At 35.8% G+C, this 19828-nt stretch overlaps 2 long non-coding RNA genes across 2 annotated transcripts in view; one reads left to right on the top strand and one right to left on the bottom strand.

Annotated features, from left to right (window-relative positions):
- Window positions 1-19828, top strand: part of LOC117098674 — a 175430-nt gene that overhangs the window by 124933 nt on the left and 30669 nt on the right. The gene's annotated exons all lie outside the window — the stretch shown is intronic.
- On the bottom strand, window positions 4512-16067 carry LOC117098675. The gene is made up of 3 exons (XR_004443534.1): window positions 15820-16067; window positions 8508-8513; window positions 4512-4526 (listed from the first exon to the last, which is right to left on the bottom strand). It is a non-coding gene; the product is annotated as an uncharacterized LOC117098675 (long non-coding RNA).

Below are 19828 nucleotides of genomic sequence, written 5' to 3'. Positions count from 1 at the left end.
TTTATCACCATTAAATGTATATTCTCTTTGCAGAGTTCTATATTTGTGTTTAAACTGCCCTTATAAATTTAGTGTGCATTTTCCATGGGTCAAAAATAAGCTGTTATTTGTAGCAGTTCTGACTAAGGTTTTGGATGAGTTTTCTTCTTCCTTCTTTCCTTCCTTCCTTCCTTCCTTCCTTCTCTCTCTCTTTCTCCTCCTCCTCCTCTTCCTCTTCTTCTTCCTATTGCTCTGTATCTCAGAAATAGCAGGAATTTATTGTTTTATTCTCTCAAATTCCATCAATTTTTTGTAGTTAGTAGACAATATTCTTATGTCTTAAATAGAATTGTAATCTGCATTGCTATGCAATTTTACACAGCCAATCCACTTGACAATGTCAAAACACTTTTATTTCTGCTTGGGAGGTTTTCTACCTTGCTCTCATTAATGTTGCACCTGTTTTGTTAAGTGTAGAGTCACTGATAGGGTGCCAAATAGAATTCAGAGAGAGAATCTTCATAAGTATAATGAATTTGGATTGAACTAACTGAGAGATTCTGAATTATTTTAAATATTTGACCTAGACTGAGGGTAACTTTTGCACTATCCATACTAAAATGCTTTATAAAGCAATTAAAAAGCAATCACAAGATTGTAGACAAGTAAATATACATTTTGGGGATTTCCTTCATTTTATAACTTTAAACTTTTTGTGATTATAAAGGTAAGTCATATTTCGTATGACTTTTTGAAACACAGGGAAAACAAGAATGATTAATCATATATAGTCGCACTGAAGAGAAATAGCTACTCTTACATTTTTATACTCAAACTGTTTTACTTGAAAGTTTTACTTGGCCTGGCGCGATGATGGCTCTCGCCTGTAATCCCAGCATTTTGGGAGGCTGAGGCAGGTAGATCAGTTGAGGTCAGGAGTTCAAGACAAGCCTGGCCAACATGGTGAAACCCCATCTCTACTAAAAATACAAAAATTAGCTGAGTATGGTGGCACACACCTGTGATCCCAGCTACTCAGGAGGCTGAGTCAGGAGAATAACTTGAACCCAGGAGGCAGAGGTTACAGTGAGCAGAGATCATGTCATTTTACTCCAGCCTGGTCGACAAGAGCAAGACTCCATCTCAAAATAAAAAAAAAAGTTTTACTTAAAAATAAGAATAATCATACACTTCATATTATTTTTAAATGCTCCATTGTTACATTAAAATACTCTAATAATATGTATAACTTTAATTGTTTCCTTTATTATAACATAGTTCAACTAATTTTTAAATTCATGATTATAAATAATTTTGAAATGACTTGTTATATCTAATAAAAATGACACTTGAACACTTATTAAAGTCCATACACTACTCTTTGTTTCCATAATTTTATTATATTGTCCTGATAGTCCCATGAAATAGATAACTATTTCTGTCTTAAAAAGGAAATGACTAAGCACTAAAGATTTTCTGTAACTTAATAATTAAGTGTGATATTTAACTTTTGTGCTATGTGACCCAAAGTTTATGCCCCAAATTACTAAACCCTGTTGACTATGTATGAAAATAATTTTCTCTAAGGATGAAAATCTATAAATGCAAATGTTCATTCAAAATATATATATACATTTTAAGGATTTTATATGTTTTGACAAATTACCTTTCAGAAGTATAGTTTCAATTTATAGTCCCAACCAGCAGCCTTAAAACAAAAAAAATCATTAATGTAGGTGGCTTTTATACAGAATTATTTTCTTTATTAAATCAAACGCAGAATACTTGGAAGAACTTGGTAACCTGGATAATGTTGCCATAAACAATAATAATAATAACAATAAAAATAGTGGGTGTGGTGATAATGGTGTCATTATCACAATATGCAATAGCTGTAATTTATATAGTGCCTTTTATGTGCCAGGTGTTCTGTAATGACCTTTACCTATGTTAGCTTTTTTAGATCTTAGAACAGTTTTGAAAACCAGGAATAACTATCTGTTTCAACGCTAAGATTTACAGATATTATGATTACTCAAGTCACAGACTTAGAAAGCAATGCAGCAGAAATTGGAATGTCTCTCAACTCCAAATCTCCTGTTTACATATGTAACCTATCCAAAAAGATACTTCTTGAACTCATATGTATTTTTATTGCCATATCACTATCAATTATAGCAACTGTCAGAGTACCGTTACGATAATTACATACCCATCTCTTTCTGTATTCCAAGTTTCTTGAGAAATACAGGTATTTCATCAATTGTTATAGCTTCTCAGAGTTCTTATGATATCTTTGATGAAGACTCTACTCTTCCCTCCTCTGTAGATGTACCGTGGTCCACAGTGTGTCTCAAGATGCATTTGACAAAGACTCTATCAGATTATGTATAAACTGTCATCCAATTGGGGTACTTCTGAGAGTAAAAAGGGGCTACTATAAATAGTGATGCTATGGTAACAGGTAATCTGAAATTGTTATGGGAAAACTAGAAAATATTTTTGTCTGTGTCAGCATTCCCCTATCCAGGTGCCCTTGTGTCCTTAGAAATCTCTGTCTTCAACTCTCATTATATTCCCAAGACTCCTCTCTCTAACGTTCCCACCCTAAAGGCAAAATATATCATGTTCCTAAGAAGAGATGACCACAGAAAAATGAAAAGCAGTGTCTTAGAAAACTCTATAAAAGTAATTATTGAATAAAGAGACCCTTAACTCTCAGGAAATACAGTTATTTTAAAGATTCCCTTAAATTACTTACCTGAGCCACTGAGCTAGTTTTGCAAAGAATGACTAAAGGAATGGTTTTGACCTTTAAGATACTGTTGTGGTGCCTTTCAGAAGCTGAGTGTACCTTCCTACCCAATCCGAAATTTGGTTTTGATATCAAGACTGAGGATACCACACCTGCACCAATAGCATATTAAAAGGTTTGTTACCCACATAATGAGGGTTTCTGAGAAGAGCAGGACAAATTTCCCAAGTGGATCCCAAAATAAAATGCATGAATAAGAAATGGAGTGCGTTTGGGACTTTTATAGTGGTTAGGTAGTGGGGATACAGTGAGTGCTGTTTGAACTACCTGCTAGTGCTAAGGAGAAAGAGGAAGAGGGTGGGAGTGTTGAAAGTTGTCAATAGCCAAACATCAAAAATGTAGTCAGGCTATTTATTACATTTACCAGGACAACTGGGGGTGAGTCATTTCTGTGTGCTTGGAGCCATTAGGAGCAGCTTGGCCGGCTGCCAGCTGCACACCTCCATAGAGCACCATTTTCACAGGGCACCATTTTCACAGTTGCAATATGAAGGTCCTGTGTGTGCTTCTCCCACTTTTCCTATGTGCAACTGTAATAAATGTCAGTCTTATTTTAAAAATCTGGGCCTGCAGACTTAATTTCCGAAACTTTGCCAATGTTTGTCAATTTAAACCATTTAGATAGGAAGACTTTATTATTGATCCAAACTAGCATATTTTATTATGATTGTGGTACATTTTCAGAGACGGTAAAACAAATCACTAACATCTGTCAAATTTTATATGCAAAGTAGATTTCAGTTCACAAAATAAAATTAAATGTATGCACACATGTAGGTGTATATATGTATACATAATAGTAATAATAATAATGTTTGACATTTATGAAAAGTATATGGTATGCAGGCACTGTTTCGAGAACTTGTAACTCTCGCAACATCTCTATGAAATTTACACTGTTATCACTTCCATTTTTCAGATGAGGCATGTGAGATCTCACTCTAGGTTCTCTAAGGTTACTAGGTAGTAGTGGGATTTGTACACAGACCATCTGCCTTCAGAGCCTGTACCCAACCAGTGGGAATAATAGGGATAGAGGCTATTTATATTGCAGGGCAACCTACTGTTTGGACAAGCATTATGCAAAGGGAAGAACACTCAGTTTAGAGTTGGAAGTCTGTTTTCTCAATTACTGTATTATTGTGGTCATTTTTAATATTTCTGAAGTTCAGAAAAGAGTTTTAATCAAATTGTTCAGTTGAACTTGTGATGCTTGCTTCTCAATGATTTTGTAAGAATAACTGCCTTGTTCCCTACTTTATTCCTCAGAGCCTGGGAGCAAGGCAAGGTGCTCATTAATGCAATCATGAATGAATATGTACTTGGTATCTGGATCTGCATGTGGTAATTATTAGCTTTATATCTGTTCATTTTCAAATTTGTCCTCTAGAATAGTAAAATATTTATCATCCCCAATTCACACTGTTCCAATATAATCTTTTTTTACTTTGGTGTTAGAATCTAGCAATCTTCCCTGTAGAAAACATAGTCTTGATTGCCTGGGGTCTGGTCCCTTATCAACTTTCGTCAATGACTTTTGAATTATTTTCTGTCTGTAGTAGCTCACCCAACTCATTGGACTCAATCTGTTTTCTGCCTTAGAAGATTTGAAAAAGCCTATCATTGAACCAGTAAGATCTTGCTTAATCTTTTCATCTCTAAGATAGGAAGGTTGAATCAAGGCTAATCTTCTTCATAATTCATAATCTTAAAACTCTTGAAACTTACAATTCTTTGGGGTGTCTGTTCATGTCCTTCTGCAGCTTTAGCAGTGTCCTTCCAATTTGTATGCTCAGATTTAGCATGAAGTGACTTGTCTTAGGAGTCTTAGGCAGGAGGAGTTAGCTATAGGTGTGTTTTCTCAACATTTATCCTGTCTCTGAAATTTAAAATAATAGAATATGAATGCTAAAGATTTATAGAACTTTTTAACAAACTCATGTATAGGCTCAATAAGAAAGCATCAATCAGATTGGAAAAAAATGAATTTGCTTTCAAAGAAAATTGTTTTATTATTGGACAAGTTGTTTGTCAGTCTATTCTATGTGATTTTCCATCCTAGGAAACAATTATTACAAGACATATTCTTTCTAAGTGTTATGAAGTGAACTCTGCTGAATTTTATGGACTTCAAAAAAAGATGAATCCAGAAGAAAAATAGGATTACTTATAGATTAGGTAATTTTATAGCTATCTCCTACTTTACAGTAATAACGTTACCCAAAAGTTCTAATCCAATTATTTAGATGTTTGAGGCAAATTTTCACATGTAATCTCTGCTCTTGGTTGGCTTACAGTCTCAGTGAGATAATGCTGATGCAGAAGGAGAAAAAGGTATCCAGGTAAAAAGGCAGAAAGGTGGTTATTGGATAGATTATCTTCAAGAGGTGAGAAATTCTGTTGAATTTTGTGTGTGTGTGTACGATGGAAGTAATAGCTAATACTCTAGGACATCATTTCACTAGCCTCAGATATCATTTTATTTACTGCTCATAATAAATCTAGGAAGTGAATTCTGTAATTCTCACTTTGTGAACGAGGAAATACATAAACGCATTTCTACTTCATATTTTATATTTCTCTCTATAAAGAGATGTTAAAATACCTTGCCTAAATTTATACAGATCATTTTTGCTAGAGTACAGATTTAAATGCAAGTTTTTCCTACTCCAGGGCCTATGCTCTTAACCACTGAGATTTCTTTCTTTTTGGAGGAAAGTGTTTCTCAAAGTAGGGTCCAGGATTCTTTGGTACGCTACTAGGATTCTTTGATAGCCTAGAATAGAATTTTTAAAGTTGAGTCCTTTCTTTGACTTTTTATAAGCTTCAAAATGTTGACATTTCATAGGCATGATTTTTATGGACTACTAAAGTTCATAATCTACAAGGTTGTTATAATTTGGTATTTATAAAATAAAACAAGTATGTTTCTATAGAATACTAGAAATGTTATTCTATTGAGAAGTGTGGCTGCTCAGATTTACACTTTTTATAAATGGTAGAGATAGAATTTGAACCAAGGTGCTTTGCTTCTTAGTTGCTCCAGGTCTTCTTGCTACATGGTCTGATTCTCTGTGATAGTCCACTGCATCCTTTTTGAGTGCCCTCACTTGATCTCATTTGGAAAGTCTTTTGATCCTTAGAATCAAGGGATTCCTGTCCAGAACAGACATATAGCCTTAACTGCTTCAGGCAGAATGGGTTGTGATTAAGACTTACCTAAACCAGATTCCAGGAGTGGGAGAAGCAATGGAAGGTTTTTGAATAGAGGACCTCACGTATTTAGACACTTGTTATTAAAAGTCCAAATTTGTAAAAGCAGACTTAAAAATACTTTTCAATTGCTTTGGATTATTTTGTCAATCAGAAAATGAAGAAAACAATTTGAGGAATGCAGAGTCTGGAATTAATTCTGACCACAGAGAGAACTAATTATTGATATGAAAGTGATAAGAGACTTGGGACAAAGTGACCGTGTTATCTTAATTAATTTCATGATAGTAAAGGAAAAATAGTGAGTATAGCTGTAGAATTTATTCATATCATTAGCAAATGAAATTGTAAATTATAGATGAAGCAAACCAAAGCAATAACAATGAAGAAAAAATGTGTATATTTGTGTGTGAAAATGTGCAGTAATTCCAAAAATTGATTTGATTTAGAAAGATGGGTAGCTATTTAAGAAATAATTTTAATTATACTCACAAATAAGCCCAAATAAGAAGGAAAGGGTAGGTGACCTAAATAAATCAGTACTGTAGATTTTCTTTACCAAAACAAGCTGGGGTCAGAGTTAATAAGAATTTTATAAGAGGCTATTAGGTTGTAGAGTTCAGAAGGTGATAGGCTAAATAGAATATCAGTTAATTTGTGAATAGAACTTCTCCTCTACAAAATTAAAACTCAGAAAGCATCTTTTTCTAAACAAATGAACAAAGTGAAAAATGAACTTCAGTAATAAAATATATTCATAAATTGGAGTTTGCATTTGGGTACATCTGTACATATAACTCCTGAGCATATATGAGAATAAATGATTATATACATATGGAATTTTATAAATACTGAGCACCAACTATATGCCTGACACATGCTAGACTGAATAAGTTCAAAGATGATTAAGCCATGATTTCTGTATGTACTATTTTAGGATTACCCTTAGATTATAAAAGAGAGCTATTTTTGAGAATAAAATTGTAAAAGAAAATTAAAAAGTTGAAGTGTGGAAGCAAACACCAGTTTCATTCATTTATTTATTCAGTAATCATGTATTGAGTGCCGATTGTATGCCAGACACTGTTTTAAGTACTAAGGATATTGTGGGAAATAAAACAGATGGGATTCCTAATCTCATGGGATTAACACAGTGGGGAAGACAGGTAATAAATCCATGCCTTGGAAATTTCAGAAAATTGTAAGAGCTCTTAAGAACATAAAATAGGTGACATGACAGAGAGCATCTTGGGCAGCTACTTTGGACACGATACTCAAAGAAGGCTTTTAGAGTAAGTATCAGTGAGGCTAAACTAGCCATGTGAAGATATAGAAGCACAGAGTTTCAGGCTAAGAGGATGGTAAATTCAATGTACTAATTTGGAAATTACCTGGTTGTTCCAAGACCATAAAGAAGACCACTGTGTCTGAGGTGCATTGAGCAAGAGGAAGAGAGGTATCAGGGGAGGATGAAGACATGTACAAGACAAGATCACCAAGGCCAGAAAAGGGAGTTTGAATTTAATTTTAAATGCCTGTGCAAAATCACTGGAGAAATTTAATCAGGGAAAGGAAATGCTCTAATATATGCTCTAATAAGATCAGTCTGACTTCTGTATGGAAAATGGACTTGAGGTATTGGTGCAGGGTGGCAGCAATTACCATAGGCATTAAGTCAGAGAGCAATAAAAAACCCATGTTTAGACCAGGGAAATACATAGTTCACTACCTCCCTACTAAATAGAGCTCTGGAGAAGAGAGAAAAGCTCAGATGTGTATTTGTTAAGAAAGCTTTATTCAGTACTGTCATGTTAAAAACAATAGGCAATTCATTATAGAAATGAAAAAAAAAAAAGTGACCTATATCTGCCCTCAAGGAATTTATAGGACAGCAGAAAATAAATATCATTTGATTAAGTCATTCTACTACAGATGGAGAAATCTAAATATGAAGACAATTTTCCCTCACATGGTCAACCAAAGGAATTGCTTTGCGGTTGCTTAAAAGATAGAAAAGGCCTGGGCGATGTGGCTCACGCCTGTAATCCCAGCCCTTTGGGAGGCCAAGGCAGGCGAATTGGAAGGTCAGGAGTTCGAGACCAGCCTGACCAACATTGTGAAACTCCGTCTCTACTAAAGGTACAAAAATTAGCTGGGTGTGGTGGCGTGTGCCTGTAATCCCAGCTACTCAGGAGGCTGAGGCAGGAGAATTGCTTGAACCCGGGAGGCAAAAGTTGCAGTTAGCTGAGATCTCACCACTGCACTCCAGCCTGGGTGACAGAGCAAGACTCTGTCTCAAACCAAACCAAACAAAACCAAACAAAACCAAGAAAAAAAAAAAAAGAAGAGTTTGTAGGAAGGACAGTAACAAAACTCCATACTGTCAGAGTGGAGCATGGCTCTTTGGAAGATCTTGAATGACTCAGTATGCAGTGGCTGGAGGATTGGGGAAGGCAAGTGAGTAGTCCCAGCCTCCTGATGAAGGACCTTGACTAGAGACTGGATTCTGAATGATAGGTTAGTATATAATCAAATCATTAGGCATTGCCAACTTAGAAAACACACTCTGCCCCATGGCTGAATACAGATGGGCTTATCTATAGTGAGGATCTTTTGAGGGGAAGTTTACCATGGTCCACTTAGCTGATGCCTGCTCTCTTTTAAATCTGTGGTCATGTGGTGAAGTGTGAGGGCTAAATAGTGGCAGGTACTGTAATTGATTGGCTAGGTACTCATGTTACATGTTTTCATACTCTTGAAAATTTTATTAAAATTTATTCATAAGGCATATTCAGCAACTTTATCATCTATAGTGTGTACTTTTTAGAGAAAGAAAAACATAGATGAAATATTGTTAGAAAATAGTCATATTTCTAGGTATTTGAAGGTGACTGTGTAGCATGGCATAGAAATGTACAAACCTTTTCCACATTTTTAAAGCACAGGTAGTTGTAATCCTCAAAAGAAAAGAGAATAAAAGAGAAAATCACCCTCATTCTGGAGCTGACAACAAGTTCCAGAAGGTTTGCTTTCTGGTAAATTAGTGGTTGACAGAAAAAGATTCTGGGCTGCTCTTGTTCTATTTCCAAAAGATGTTATAGTTGTCTATAAAAGCTATTACAAATTGTGGACAATATATCACAGAGTTCCCTGAAATGTGGTAAATTACATTTATGATTTTCACTATTGTATGCCATTTTGGCAACACGCAAAGCTTTTAAGGGTATATGATAAATATAATGGTATTTCTCTCTCCAGTATTCTCTACTAAACTATAATTTAGGAGTTTTTGCATGTGTCAGGAATTTTGTTTTATTCTCTATTTAAAATTAGTTATGCTATTTTTCTTTAATCTCTTTTTAGAAAAGTCAGGATTGCATTAAACTATGGGGAAATCTCACACAAGACTGTGTTTTAAGGGTTAAAGCTTCTGTGGTAGTGTTCTCAGCACTGTTCTCACTAAGGAAATAGCATCTAGAATCTAAACGTTTACATACTTTTTAAGGCAGAAACTCTTAATTGCTGATATTCTACATTTCTGCAATGACAAATTTATTTCAGTTAGGCTCACAGCATAAAGTGAATTTCTAGCTGTTTCTAACCCTCCAGCCCCAGGCACCATCTAATGTCAAAGCATAGTCATCTGAATTTCAGTTTGCCTAACATCGTCGAGGCTTCCTGTGTTTGCATCAGGAGTTCAAAGACACATTATTTTAGAGAAGTTGCACTGTCAATATTTTCAGCATGAGTTTTCTTTATTGTAACAAGACCATGGTTCTAGATGGCAGTTGTAAAAAACCCTGTGTTTTTTTTTCTGTGTGCATGTTTAAAATGCAGCATGTGTCATCACCATTCAGTAAGTTTTGGAGAATGAGGAAGGTGTTTCAAGCTAAGAAAGAAGCTACCAAGGCATTCCAGGAAATAGAAACAGCATGTTTAATGGCACAGAGTCATAAAAGGACCAGGCAAATTGCATGAAGCCTAGTATCACAACCGTGATGTTCAACACTGTGGGTTCCTCCTGCCAGTGTCCATGCCATATTCATTTTTGTTGCTATGAAAATCTAAAACAACATTTGTTACATTACAGGTGCTCAAAAAAATCAGTCTCATTTATAAAAGAAGGAATTAATGTGTTTTATGAATGAAAACATACATATGTACAAAGTACAAGGGTAACTTGTATCTGATATTGTTTGTTAGAGCTAAGAGTTACTCCCAGTAGAAATATGACCTATCAAGAGGAGCTACAAAATATATTTTTCTGGTCTAAATATATTAATCTCCATAAGAAATATTTATGACATGTTGTCTGTTAGGGTCTGTGATAAATATGGCTCTTATTTCACTGAAGTTTCATTTAAATGGCAGATAGGTAACTAACAAATGATAGTACTTATGAAGGAAATAAAGAAATTTTCGAGAGAAAAAAACCAAGCCAGATGCTATTGACTGGTGGCCTTGACATTTAAATTGAGTCTTAAAGGATGATACAAAGCTGATTGTTTGAAAAAATAAAGGAAGAGCATTTAAGGGTGGGTGTGTGTTGTTTGGGTTAGTTAATTTTGTAGTTAATAGGAAATGGAAAGGGGCATATGGATGGATATTTTGTCATTTCCTTTTCTCATTTGATTTGCAGCTTCTAATATTTTAAGATTCAAAATGCAGGACTAAATCCATTAAGTCTTTTTGAAAATGCTCTTTAAGAGCAGACAAACAAGTAATATGCAGACACTGTCTAGGATTAGAGAGAACAATGAATGAAAGATTATATAATACTTCTCAGTACAAGTCAGATACCACCTGGGGAACAGGTAGGGTTCAGACTAAGCTGGATTTGGTCTAACTTGGAGGGTTGCACTTACTTCTGGGTTCTTTATGATGCAGGGCAGGAATCTGTTTATTAGATTATATAATAAGACTGGCAATAGGCACAGTTCTGCCTCCTAAACAGTCTGAGAAGCTTGCCCCAAACTGATTTCCCAAATGATCAGTCAGTTTACATTTCCCCAAATGCTCTTTTATTGAAGTTTTTCTCTTCTCTTTACAGCGTGGCCCCTCCTGAGACATTTAAATTCTCGCTTCTCTTCCATTCAGGCTCTACTGCTATGTACTCATCTTTTCCTGACTTCACTCCCTTGGTTTTCACAGTCCTTGTATCTCCAGAGAGGAGTTCTCCAGTGGGCTTTAACAGCTCAAGATGCTGTTATAGAAGGAATATGGTTCCACATCCCAGGGAGACCCAAGGGAAAATGTGCTCACCCTAGGCATCTCCATGGGAGGATATAACCATATTGCTGTTCTGTTTTACCTTCAAAATAAAGTTGCTTAAAGCAATCATGACCATATAGAACAAAAGTCTCAAGAGGCCCAACTTGACATCACAGATGTGGAAATGCAAAAGAAAAAAAATAAATTGCTAGTGGGGTCTCTTTAAAACCAAATTATCAGTACTCAAAATTATAGCAGGAGTAATGGGAACCTACTAAAGTCACTGAGGTTTTGTCCACCACATTTTTTTTTCTGTTTTCTCCATAAATTATTTTCTCAATTACTAAATTTTGGTATTTTAAAAACATAGTACATAGGGCAGTACTCTTTGTCCATTATCAGCTATAGAGGGAAAGGCAACTCAGGCACGAGGACAAAGAGAGGTCTGCGAGACCCACTCAAGTGTGCACTAAGAGGTAACAAGGCATTTCCCTTCCTGTTGAAATGCTCCTCAGTGACTTTCCGCCTAATCAGTTACAGTGTTCAGCACTGGGAAAGGCAAAACTCTAATGCCAGCTCACAATGGCATCCCATCATACCCAATTTTTTGCCTATCCCCTGTGGAGATGAGCACAGCAGGGGTCATAAGTGGTGCAGTCAGCTGCTGTGACTGGGTGATTGAAATAATAGCCAGTGGGTTAAATACAGATGAGTACGCTTCTCCGACATTTAAAGTATTATGGACTGGTGCCCAAATGGTAGGATTAGACGACTTCAGGGTATACAGCACACAAATCAGTCTCTGAGACTCTGACATTTTCTTTATTATAAGAACAACTAAAATTGTATCACAACGTGTTAAATTCTGGAAAATTCGCACTAATGCTTTACAGGAGTTTCATTCTTTTGCACTGAGAAATATCAGGAATTAGCATCGCTTTGATTGTATTTTCAAAACTTGATAATATCATTCAAAATGTGGAGACATTGTCTCCACTCAGGAGGCCTAAATAAGATAGTGGGCTTTGGAAGAGTGATTGAGGGATGTATTTAATTGCAATCAAAATGGATTATCAAGTCTTCATTTTTATTTCTGCAAGGTCTTGATAGCTGGTATAATGTAATAATATTTTTATGTAATGTAGTTAAGAGACTTATTTCACAAAAGTTTTTAAGTTCCTTGCTCTATGATCTTTAGCCTCCTTTAAAAATAAAAAAGAAATGTAATCTCTAAAACAAATTACTATAAAATCTTGTATCATAATGTTATTTTCTTTTTTCGTAATAGGATAAAATATTGTGATGTTTATTATGCTTACAAGATTGCTCTGTGGTAGATTATGTGAATAATTTAGTTGCATCTTTAACTCTCACCATTAAGAAATTTAGATTTTAGTATTTATGTATATATAGAAAATATCTTCCAATGAAAAGATGATGATTGGTTGTGATGACATTTTGCTGGAAGTGAAAAAAATGTGAATATAATTATTAAAATTGCTTTTTCAAGTTGAGGTATGTTAGTATTGTTATCTTTTTTTAAAGAAAGGAAGCAATCATACTTTTCTTTATATCAATGGTTCCTAGCTGACTTCACATTAGAGAGCTTTAAAAATTCATATGCTTGGCTAGGCATGGTGGCTCATGCCTGTAATCCCAGCACTTTGGGAGGCTGAGGCTGGTGGATTACTTGAGGTCAGCAGTTCAAGAGCAGCCTGCCCAAAATGGTGAAACCCCATCTCTAGTAAAAATACAAAGTTAGCCTGGCATAAAGGCTGGTGCCTGTAATCCCAGCTATTTGGGAGGCTGAGGCAGGAGAACTGCTTGAACCCAGGAGTTGGAGGTTGGGGTGAGCCGAGATCATGTCACTGCACTCCAGCCTGGGTTGCAGAGTGGCGGGGGGCAAGGGGCGAGGGGGGATCATATGCTTTGGGCACATCTGAGTATAATTACTTGAGAATTTGGGGGGTAAGAGATTATATAAACTCCACAGACTATTTTAATGAGTAGTCATAATTGCAAACCATTTATTCAGATCTGTAGTCCTCAATTCTGTCTGCACCCTGAAATTGTCTAACTTCAAAGTAGTACCTCGTCTTTATTTTCAGATACTCTGGTTCAGTTGGCCCATGGTGGGTCCCATGCAATGGTAGTTTTATGACATTTGGAATGTTTTCAGCTAGTATTATTTCAAATATTTCTGTCACTTTCAGTCTGTCTTCTTCTAGGTTTTTTTTTTTGATGGAGTTTTGCTCTGTCGCCAAGACTGGAGTACAGTGGCACGATCTTGGCTCACTGCAACCTTCACCTCCTAGGTTCAAGTGATTCTTCTGCCTCAGTCTCCTGAGTAGCTGGTATTATGGGCACCCACCATCATGCCTGACTAATTTTTGCATTTTTAATAGAGATGGGGTTTCATCATGTTGGTCAGGGTGGTCTTGAACTCCTGACTTCAAGTGTTCCACCCACCTTGGCCTCCCAAAGTGCTGGGGTTACAGGCATGAGCCACTGTGCCCAGCCTCCTTCTAAAATTTTAATAACACATGTTGGTATACTTGACGATGTCACCCATATCTCTAAGACTATGTTCATTTTTCTTCAATGTTTTTGATCTGTTTCCCAGACTGTATAATGTCTGTTGACTTGTCTTCAAGTTCTCTAATTTTTTCTTTTCTGCCAGCTTAAGTCTGCAGTTAAACGCTATTAGTGATTTTAAAATTTCAGCTGTTACAGTTTCAACTCCAGAATTATTTGGTTATTAAAATCTCTTTGTTGATATTTGCTAATTGATATTTGGTGAGACATTGACATCATTCTTTCCTTTAGTTTTTTACACATGATTTTCTTGAGTTCTTTGAACTTATTTGTAATAGCTGGTTTGAAGTATTTTTTGTTAAGTCCAACATCTCAACCCTCTCAGAGTCAGTTTTTGTTGACTGCTTTTTTTTGTTTTTCTATCCATAAATGAAATTTCCTTGTTTATTTGCTTTTGTTGTAATTTTGGTTGAAAACTGGATATTTTAGATGATACGTTGTGGCAGCTATAAATTCCAATCACTTTCCAAGGGGTCATAGTAGTTATTGCTTATTGCTGCTGCTAGTGTTTTTTGTTTGTTTATTAGTTTAATGACTTGATTGAACAAATTATGTGGTGTAGATCTCCTGTGGAGGGTGCAGTCACTGATATTCCTGCTTATTCTTTGTATTCTTGTTTTTATTTTTAAGGATGGCTTCTTAGGTGCTGCATCTTTGGCTAGCAAATCCTAAATGTCAGCCAATTATTGGTCAGAGGTTGTGCTCAGAAAACTTGAGCCTATAGGACTCCCAACTGTTGCTGAAGAAATCTGTATGTAGACTGAGACATATATTCAAAATGGAGGTAGTTTACAAATTTTTATCAGCTTTAACTTTCTGCTTGTGTAGGACCTCCAATTAAGGAAAAGACACACAGATAACGGGCCGATTCTGGTCTCTCCTTAACATCCACACAGATTTCTTTTTCTCCCCTCTCTTCAATAGGAATACCTGGGAGTTTATCAAAGCCCATTATGTCTATCTCATTCCCTAGATCTCCTTGTTAATCTAGGTGGTTAATCTAGGTTAATTTTTGGGCATGTTTTTTATTTGCCCCAACCAGTGTTTCCACTTCAGGCAGCTGTGATCTTGGCCTTCTTTGCTTGATTGCTGAACTAGAGACCACTGTTATTTTCAGCAAAGCTCCTAGGCATGGGCCTTTTTTTGGTTTTGTTTTGTTTTCTTTTGTGAGTGTTCAAATAAGATCAGTCCAATACACAGCTTGGGAAGCACTGCTAGACTAGTGCAAGGAGTACTTCCAAAAACATCTTTCAGGAAGCCAGAGCAATCAAGAGAAAGAAAAAAGGCATTCATATAAGAAAAGAATAAGTCAAATTCTGTCTTTTCCTGATGATATGATGCTGTACATAGAGAACCCTAAAGATCCCCCACAAAAGGCTCCTGGAACTAATGATCAAATTTTGTTTCAGGATACAAAATCAACATACAAAAATCAGTAGCTACTGATTGGGTACATATGGACCTAAGGATGGGAACAATAGACACTGGGGACTACTAGAAGGGGGAGGAGGAAGGGTGGCAAGGATAGAAAAACTACCTATTGGGTATTATGCTCACTATCTGGGTGATGGGATAGTTTACATTCGAAACCTCAGTATTACATACTGAGTATTACATACTGCATGTAAAAACCTGCACTCATACCCTCTGAATCTAAAATAAAGGTTGAAATTATTAAGAAATTATTCATAAAAGCAATAAGAAAACTGAGAAAAGTTGTCTAAGTCAACCATTTCAGAATACAGGAAATCAAAAGGTTTAAAACAGCCTGAGCAACAGTTATTCAATAAAAATTGCTGAATTTCAGCAAGAACAGTGAGCTTTGTGGTGTTCTAACTTTCCCTATTGCTATTCTCTTTTACTAGCTCCATGATACCCTTAAAAACTAACATTCTCACAAATATGGTATCTGTGAACACCAGGAGCCTAATAGTCATTAATAGCAACAGAATTGTTTGGTAACATTCCAAAAAGCCCCATTACCAAAGAATTGTTTTTTTTTTAACTTTTATTTTAAGTTCAGGGGTACAGGTACAGGTTTGTTGCATAGGTAAACTTATGTTGTGGAGATTTGTTGTACAGAATTGTTATTGTATTATTTGTTTGGTAACTTACAGTAAACTTACACTCATAAGGCTTATCTCCATCTGCCCTAACCCAGAACTCAATCAATGTGAACAGATTTTTCTCTAGAGCATTTGTTGAAAACAAAAGATGGTGATTATTTAATTGTAGCTGCCTGACAGAGGGCTATCAGCTGGAGTGAATAATCTGCCAAAAAGAAAGCAATTTAAATAGAAAGTCTGGGAATAAAATATTCACAGGGGACTTTGAAAATCGCTGATATATTCCTGGGGATCTAGACAACAACATACAGATTTAGAAATGTGTGCCTGTTTAGGGTTGGTTGCATGCTGAGGAAAAACTTGAGACAGCTCTAAACTCTCATATCTAGCTTACCTTGAGGCTCTGTATAAGTAAGAAGTGAAAGCTAAGGCAGAGTTGTCAACTGCTAGATCACTGATGATGCATGCCAACATATACACAGTGTCCTTTGGTGAAAAGGTGAATATTTATTGGTTTAAGGCATTTAAAATGCTTTATTCAAACATTAGCTGAGCACTAAACTAACCAGACACTTAAAGTGATTAACAGTGTAAAGAATTCAGACTTTACACAATAAATTTTAGAAGGCGTGAAAGAAAAACTATCACCAACTGGCAGCAAACTAGGTTATTATCAGAGTTGCCACATTATATTGTTTTATAATTTCCAGTTTTTAAAAACAATATAAAATATTAAGAGATAGGCAAAGACACAGGAATCGAAGGCCCATACAGAGGGGAAAAAAGCCTCTAACAGAAACTGTCTGGGAGGAGGTCCAGGTGTTAAACTGACTAGATGAAGACTTTCAATTAACAATTCTAAATATGTTTAAAAAGAACTAAAGGAAACCATGCCTAAAGAAGTAAAAGAAAAGAGATACTGATATCTCATCAAATAGAGAATATTAAAGAAGATATACAAATTATTTCAAAAAGAGCCAAATAGAAATTTTTGAGTTGAAAATTATAAGTGAAGTGAAAAGATCACTAGAGGGCATTAACAGCAGATTTAAGCTGGTAGAAAAAAAAAATCAGGAAACTCAAAGATAGGTCAGTGATATCACACAGTCTGAAGAATAGCAAAAGAAGTGTATAGAGTAGAATTTAAAGATATATGGGACACCATCACATATGCCAACCTGCTCATAATGAGAGTCTCAGAAGAAAAGGAGTGAGAGAGAGAAATGGGTGGAAAGAATATTTAAATAAGAAAAGGCCAAAGGGTTCACACATTTGAGACAAACATGAATCTACACATCCAAAAACCTCAACAAAACTGAAATAGGATAAATTCAAAGAGATCCACACCTGGATAATCCTGATTATACCATTGAAAGAGAAAGACAAAAAGAGAATGTGGGAAACATCAAGAAGCAGCATCAAGAGAGAAACATACAAGTGATGCTCAGTGTGATAGCTGATTCCTGGCCTCCTTATGACAGGAAGCAGTGAAATAATATATTCAATTTGCTGAAAGAGAAAGATTACTAGGAATTCTATATCAATCAAAATTACCCTTGAAACCTGAAGAAAAAAAAAAACATTTTCAGATAAATAAAAACTTAGTAAACTCGTCACTGGGAGAGACCTGATATATAAGAAATAAGGAACACTGGAAAATAACTTGAATGCAAAGAAATAAAGAATGTGAATAAAGGTAACTGTGTTGGCAAATATAAAAGACTGAATGAATTTTTTTGGTAACTTTTAACTCATCTAATTTAAAAGACAACCACATAAAACAATAATTATATCACTGTGCTGATGGACTTAGTATAAAGATGTAATTTGCATGACAGTAATAGCACATGGGAGGGGGAACAAGTATAGAGACAGATAAGAGCAAAGTTTTTGTATACTATTGAAATTAAGTTAGTATGAATTGAAGTAGATTGTTATAAATTAATTGCAGTCCTCAGGTCAACCATTAACAATGAATTTAACTTAAAAAGTTTAGTAACAAAACAAGAAAATCAAGATAATACACTAGAAAATATATATATTTAACACGAAAGAAGGCGGTAATAGAGACACAGAGGAACAGAAAAGTCATAGAGAAAACAAATAACAGATGGCAGGTATAAATTCTGCCTTACCAGTAATCTCATGAAATGTAAATGATTTAGACACTACAATCAAAAGGTAGAGGTTGCTGAATAGATTAACAAGGAAAGATCCCACTATCTACAAGCAATACGTTTTCTTTTTTTTTTTTTGAGACTGAGTCTTGCTCTGTCACCCAGGCTGGAGTGCAGTGGCGCGATCTCAGCTCACTGCAAGCTCCGCCTCCCAAGTTCACGCCATTCTCCTGCCTCAGCCTCCTGAGTAGCTGGGACTACAGGCGCCCGCCTCCACGCCCGGCTAATTTTTTGTATTTTTAGTAGAGACGGGGTTTCACCGTGGTCTCGATCTCCTGACCTTGTGATCCGCCCGCCTTGGCCTCCCAAAGTTCTGGGATTACAGGCGTGAGCCACCGCGCCCGGCCAAGCAATATGTTTTCGATTGAGATAGTCAATATATTTGTTCAAAGACACAAATTTCAAGTAAAAGTATAGAAAAATATATGCCATGCAAACTGTAGCTAAATACAGCTGGAGAATTTATATAAATGTCAGACAAAGTAGACTTTATATATGATACTAATTATAACAAATTTAACTGGAGACACATAAGGACATTTTATAATTGTAGACGAGTCTGTCAATCAAGAAAACATAATGATCATAAATGTGTATGTACTTTTCAACAAAACCCCCAATGTACATGAAATAATAACTGATGGAATTGAAGGCAGGGAAATAGACAGTTCAGCAATAATAACTGGATACTTCAATAACTCACTTTCCAGAAGGCAAATGATCAAGAAAACAAAGGACTTGAACCACACTAAAACTAACGAGGCTTAACTGATTATCTGTACTCCTCTCAAGAACAGCAGAATACCCATTCTTCTCAGGTGCCCATGAACAACTTAAGTCAGCCCTCTTCTGCTGACAGCCAAGCTGCTGATCCTCACAGCTACTCTACTAGTGGCTGAGTGAGGTGAATGGAAAAAAGAAACCTTTTTAAAAACATGACATACCCCACTATTCTTACAGAGGTTAAGTAGTATTTTGAATAAGCACTTTTCAACTTGTTGCATACCTTTTGTTAATTTCTAGAGTCCTGAAATAACTGTGACAGTTTTGTATAGTGTTGTCATAGTGATTGGGGAGTAAGATATGTCAAGCTCCTCATTCCATCATTTTGAAAGTGCTTCAGTGATCAGCAGTCATAGTTTTAAAAAGCATTCTTGATGAATCAAACGTGAACCATAGGGGAGAATCGATGTTCTAAATATCTCCTTTGAATACTCACAGCTCTGTATCTGCATCTCCCTCATGGCATCTATTCCCTCTGCCCTGAAACTTGGTTATATATGTGTAGCTCCTGCATATTACAAGTTTACTGAGAGCAGACACTTGGTCTTCTTCTATGTATTTCTTATCTTATACATTTTAAGTGCTCAGTACATCATATGTTGAAGTAATGGATGGAGAATGAAGTGATTCTAGTAGGGTGTGTGACAATACAGACAAGTGGAGAAGGAAATGGGACTAAGGTGGGGAACAGCGAAAAGAGAGACAGAGAATGGAAAGTGAAAGGCAAGTAAAAGTAAAGAGGAAAACATTATATTCCAGAGAGAAGAAGGGAACAATTACAGTTTGTAACCACAGACTGTGGCTGAGCTTATCTGATGAACTTACATGAACCCAGCTGTCTTGTTCTGTTGCCTTTCGGAGACTTTAGTCTAGGTAGACCCTAAAAATTCAAAAGTAGATCACAAGTCATTAGTTCAGTGATGTGGTTCCCAATGGCCCTAGCAATTCATTCACTTATTTACTCATTAATGAATCTATTTATTCAAAAT

The sequence above is a fragment of the Trachypithecus francoisi genome, unplaced genomic scaffold (assembly GCF_009764315.1).
Source record: "Trachypithecus francoisi isolate TF-2019V2 unplaced genomic scaffold, Tfra_2.0 Lachesis_group16, whole genome shotgun sequence".
NCBI lineage: Eukaryota > Metazoa > Chordata > Mammalia > Primates > Cercopithecidae > Trachypithecus > Trachypithecus francoisi.
Note: the sequence above shows the minus strand (reverse complement) of the source record. Positions and strands in the feature narration are given on the sequence as shown.